The sequence below is a fragment of the Eurosta solidaginis genome, chromosome X (genome assembly GCF_040869045.1).
Source record: "Eurosta solidaginis isolate ZX-2024a chromosome X, ASM4086904v1, whole genome shotgun sequence".
NCBI lineage: Eukaryota > Metazoa > Arthropoda > Insecta > Diptera > Tephritidae > Eurosta > Eurosta solidaginis.
The window spans coordinates 53424569-53431074 of NC_090324.1; positions in this window are offsets into that span (position 1 = coordinate 53424569).

Sequence of the window (6506 nt, forward strand, 5' to 3'; positions counted from 1 at the left end):
ATTTTTATTACAATTTACGTATTTCTTTATATATTTTCTTATATCATTTTTCATATTTTTCCAGTAATATTTTTGTCTTATTTTATAAGTTATACGATTGATTCCTGGGTGGCCACCATTAAGAGGATCATCGTGATGTTTTTGAAGAATCTTTTTAATTTTATCATTTTCCGTCACATGCACAACCTCCGGAGTTAATGCAATTGTTACATTTTTGAGAACTTTGGTACCTATTTCTTTAAATGTGTCTACTCGAGTATAATTAAACAATTTGTCTCCTAAGGACAACTGTATTTTCTTAATTCCCAAATTGCCGGCTTTTTCCATAAGCCTGGTAAAGAATTGGCTTAAGTCAATCTTCGCCTCAACAATTTGATTCTCTATATTTATTTTACTACAAATTTTCTTTCCTTTTTTGAAATATATTTTCGGAGGATCCAAAACGAGCTAGACTAGTATTCTTACTTCACATTTTTTAAGCGCTTCGTATACTATAGGGTTCTCTTTGTGACTTTTCTTCTCTTCATTTCTATTATTGTTATTAATGGAATTCTTTTTAGTTTGCGATCTTGTCGTAACTTTCATTATTTTACATGCCTGTGCAGACATTTCTTTCAAATCATTGATATATATTCGTGACAGAGCGTTTGCGACGTAATTTTCTTTTCCGGCTATGCACTCCACCCCAAAGTCATACTCTTCCAAATCTAACCTGATTCTAGTTAATTTAGATGAAGGGTTTTTCACATTGAGAATAAATATGTTAAAGGTCGATGATCCGTTTTCACTGTGAATTTTATGCCATAAACATATGGTCTAAAATATATAATGGCCCAATGTATGGCCGCCAATTCTTTTTCGATCGTGGCTTTATTTATTTCGCCTTTTGTAAATGACCTTGAGGCATAGGCAATGGGTAATTGTTTTCCTTCATACTCTTGGCTTAGCACAGCACCGCAAGCATAACCACTTGCGTCAGTTGTAATAAAGGACTCCCTATCAAAATTGGGATATTGTAGGATATTTGGACTAATTAATGCATTTTTAGGTAGCTAAAAGATTTCTCGCAGTCGTCTTTCCAATTGAAAATTACATTTTCTTATTAAGTCTTGTTAGAATCCTGGCGTATTCCGCGAAATTTGGTATGAATCTTCTACAATATTTACAAAATGCGACAAATCTTTTTGCTTCATCGGCATTTTTGGGAGTGGGTAATTTTGAACGATTTTAAATTTATTTGTGTCTGTTAAAATTCCAGTATTTGTGCATTCATGTCCCATATAAGTAACTTCTTGGCTGAAAAATAGACATTTGTCCGGATGTAAATTTAAATTATATTTCCTGCTTGTGGAGAACACATCCCGTAAATTTTTAATCATATGTTTTTCGGAGCATCCTAATACGACTAAGTCGTCCAAGTATAAGAATGCTTGTGATGGTTTTAGACCAGCGAATGCCAATGTCATCATTCTCTGGAATGAGCTTGGAGCTACTTCGAGACCATAAGGTAATCTTTTGAAACGATAAGTACCGTTATCCGCTGTAAAGGATGTGATATCTCTTGATTCTGGGCTGATTTCTATTTGGTGAAATCCTGACATTAAATCTAGGCACGAGAAATATTTCGCTCTTCCCAAATGATTCAGAATATCATCCACTCTAGGCAAAGGGAATTTATCAGCTGTTAATTTTTTATTTATTTGTCTGAAATAAAATCTAATCTCCACCTTTTTTCTTGTTTGCCCGGAAGGGATTTTTTAGGTACCAATAAAATAGGGCTGTTGAACTCTGAGGTCGATAGTTCCACGATATCATCTTGAATTAGTTTATTTACTTGTTTATTTATTTCATTGTTATGTACTTGAGGTAGTCTATAATTTTTAATATACACAGGAGTGTTATCTTTTAGATGCAGCTTTTATTTGTATTGTTGGTCGTGATTGGTTCTGTTTCTAATGAGTATATATCAACGAATTCTGAGCATAATGTGTTGAGTGATTTACTAGCGAATGGTGGGAAATTTTTATGTAATCTTTCTAACTTTTCTTTATTATTAGCTCTACAGTGAGGTGTATTTTAAATTATTACATAATCCTCTAAACTTTCTGTTTTGATGTCATAATCTTGAATGATTGCATGTTTATCTGTTGTATTTATTATTCTTATTAAAGCTTGATTGGAGTTTACTATCGTGTTGGCTACAAAAATGCCATTAGTCAATTCTTGATGAGGTACTAATAGTTCCTTATTGTAACTATTGATATGAACCTGTCTAATTACTTCGGATCTTGCGAGTATTGTAAGACTATTGATTGTTGGTTTATTTGCCATTTGTATATCTATATCTTCTGGGTAATCGTATGGTCGTAGTAGTAGGCTGTCCCCATTTTTATTATAATCTAAAATACAATTTTATTTTTTTATGAAGTCGAGTCACAAAATTCCATCACATGGGATTGGGAAATTGTCTTCTACTATGTGAAATTTGTGTCCTATTAAAATACTATCAACTGTTAGATCTGCTTTTACTGTTCCAAGTGTGCTTGTTGTGCCTCGGCCAATACCTTTTAAATCTGTAATCTGTGAGTTATTTATTGTGACATTACCGTCGATTTAACCCTACTTTATTATTGAGATATCCGCTCCTGTATCTATCAGGAACGTTGAAGTTTATTTAGAGTGGTATTGGAAAATATGTAGCTATTTAAATGCAAGTTGAATGTATATATTTTATTACCGTTGGAGTTTACTGTTGGAGTGGAGTTTGCTGGTTTTCCTGTTGGTTTATATTACGGAGATTGCTCGTGTTACTCTGATTAGATGATCTTGACTGACCTCCAAAGTTGCGTCTTGGGAAACTATTATTTTGTCTATTACTATTATTATTATTATATATGTTAGCATTACTGTACCATCTTCGGTTTTGGTTACCTCGATAATTATTATTTTTGTAGCTTCTTCGGAAGTTACCCCGGTAATTACCTTGTGAGCGAGTCAGGCGTAACACTGTATTTGGGTTACCCGTGACTTCAGTACAGCTATTCGTGAATTTTGAAATAGCCTCGTTCATAGATGTGAACGTTCCTGCTTGCATTATCAGTTTAACTCTTTCGTTAGCCGAGTTCTTAAACATGGCCTTTACAGCTGTTTGTGTGGCATATTTGGTTGCCATATCAGGTGCAAGACCGTCAGATATGTAAGCACCCTCCAACGATTTTGTTAATTTTTCGATTTCGGTAGTGTACTGGTTAGCTGTTTTACTGCGCTGTTGGACGTTTAGGAGTTTTGCCGTCAAAACTTCTACAGATTCACCTCTAATTGCTGAACTCAACTTTTCCTTATTGCTAGTATTGAATTTTCAGTGCTCAAAAGGTTTCTAGCTGTTCCCTTGAGCTTAGTATTTATCATGCAGACTGCTATGGTCTGATGAGTATTCTTAATTTGTTCTAGGATATCTAGTGCGCCCAAGAAACTATACAAGTTCATCAAACTCAGGCAGAATTGACGAAGCTGTTTTTAAGAATTCTACTGTCATTTGTGCCATTTTGTCTTTTCTTGTTTGGTAGTTTGGTGTCTCTATTAGAATGTCTTTTTGTTCCTGTTTTTGTTCTTCTTTTTGCTCAACTTCTGGTTTCACTTCTAAGTCTGAGGCTGACTCCAGCAGGAATGTGCTAAAGTCTATTTCTATTTCCTTCTTGAAAATCGTTGGTACTATGAATTCTATATCGTTTTTCCTCCTATCGTTTTTTCTTCTATGAGTAGTTTAACGATATCTTCCCATTTGCCCATTGGGGATGGTAGATAAAAAAGTTTGTTAAAAATGCTTTGGGATGAGTAGAGCTTCAGAACCAAATTAATGCAACTAGCTACACAGATAAATAAGAGGCCCATGGTACCCTCGGGGTGGGGAAGAAATGCTAATTTATGCTTATTTCGTTGTTTTTCCTTTATTAAATTATTGTCATTATATTAATCTGTTCTTCCCATAAATTTGACTTCCAACCTATATAACTCTTCAGGTGTTGTTGCTTGTGGGTTCCTAACATTCCATATTGTTGGTTCCCTAGGCATATCAATAAGTTTCCAATAATCTTGCAACCATACTAGAGTTTTTTCCTCGTCTACATTTTCAATTTCATTTTTAAGGTCCTCAAGTGGGCCTTTTACATAAGTTTTAATCTTCCTAGTTATTTCCATAATTTAAGATCAATAGTCTTACAAAATTTTACTTAACATTTTTTTTCGACACCCTAATGTTTATAATACTAGCCTTGGTTTTTTATGTTAATTAGGAAAAAAAAATTGTTTACAGCAAAAATATAATTTTTGCTTGTCAATAGGTAGCCGTTAGGTTGCCCGCATATTTTCGTATTTAAAAATAATGTTTAAATTGTCAAACGGACTTCAGAATTAAGCTATCTATACTTATTATAATTATACCTCATTGTGCTGCCAGTCCTGTTGTTTATTCCACCCTTTTTATGCTCTGACCGACTTCAATGATTTCTTCCCAATTGTTTACCACCTTATCACCGTTGGAAATTTCTGATTCATAGATTTGTATTTGTAGAAATTGCGTTTATTTGAAGTATGTTGGAATTCGAAAGGTACAAAAGTGGGTGCCAGCGCATATAATGGTATCGTATTTGTTTTTCAACTGCCGCAATTTCTTCATCGTTGGAGCCCAAATTTAATTCGTCAAAAACATCATTGCAAAAACGAAATTTGTGTTTTAGATTCGGAAAAACACGTCCTATACCTTTTCTTTTTTTTTGCTTCTTTTAGAAGGCCTAGACTGTAATCAGCCAGTATAATCCTTGAATCCAATGATTTGGCTGAATAATCAGCCAGTATAATCAAGGCAGGATCGCCATATAAAAGGCCTACCCTTGCCAGTAATGAAATTAGGCTGAAAAATCAGCCACCAGAATCATAGGCAGGATCGCCATATAAAAGATTAAAAAAGAATAGTCGGTTTTGTGAGTGACGAATGAGCGAATGCTTTTTATTCAAATATTGTCAGCTTATTTATACTAAATTATTCTAAACATATTCTTACACACATATTTACTTTAAGCATACATACTTACATACATATTTACTTTAAGCATACATACTTACATACCTATATACAACTCGACACAAAATATGTACCTACACATCTGTGTTGAGCTGTGACTTCTGTGGGAACCGCAATGTCAGCAAATTTGCCTGAATGCAAATTTGGTTTGGTCGTGCATTTTACACACACCCGTATTAAATCGTGTGAAGTGCTCTGTCAGCAACAATTAGCAAATGCCCCTTTTGTGTTGGTTAAAATTTAGACACTTTTTGTTACAGGGTAGCATATTAACTGGTTTACTTATTTGGCATTGAAATTGTTGGCTGTTTAAACTACAGTGTAGTTTTTGATGCGAAGTTTCTATTTCACAGTCAGATTAATTATGTCATTGCGAAGTCTTATTCCACACTCCCGTTCAATCGCGTTTCAGTATGGATTTAATGACCCTTATACTTTAAAACTTTTATTTAAAACCCTAGTGCGGTTTAAACTAGAATATGTTGTTTTCATTTGGAGGCCGTACCATGCCTGCCATATGGACCGACTTGAGCGTATTAAAAAAATATTTTTGCGATTTGCCCTCCTGTCTTTGCGTTTTCACGATCCTGTTCCAACATACAGTTCTAAGTGTCTTTTAATTAACCTGAAATCTTTAGTGAGTAGAAAATCAATGCTATCATTAACATTTTTATATGATATCATCAATGGGACGGTTGACTCGCCCTATCTTTTAGAACGGATACGGTTCAATGTACCATCGCGAACCCTTCGATGTCACGATTTTTTCTGGTTAGATAAATTTAGAACGACTTATGCTTCTAATTCTCCAACTGATAGGGCAATGAGGGAGTTTAATTTGCTGTATTCTATAGATATTAATTTTTCGTTAAATAAATTTAGGCTTAAACTGCTATTGAATGAAATAATTTGAATATTTAATATTTATTAGTTAAGATACGTTTGTAAATAGTCTGTAAGGAGGTTCTGATTGTCCTAGACTATAATATGAATAATTATTACCGAACTAAATGGGTACACATATATTACATATTTATACTCAGCTGAGAAGAGCTCACAGAGTATATTAATTTTGTTCGTATAACGGTACCCCGTAACGGCATAAACTAATCGAGATAGATATAAACTTCTATATATCAAAATGATCTGGGCGAAAAAAGAAATTCATTTCGCTATGTCCGTCGGTCCATCCCTCCGTCCGTCCGTCCATCCTTCTGTCTGTCCCTGAACACGATAACTTGAGTAAATTTTGAGGTATATTAATGAAATTTTGTATGTAAGTCCCTGGTCACTTATCTCAGATCACTATTTGAAATGAACGACATCGGACTATAACCACGCCCACTCTTTCGATATCGAAAATTTCGAAAAATGGTAAAAGTGCGATAATTCATTACCAAATACGGATAAAGCGATGAAACATTGC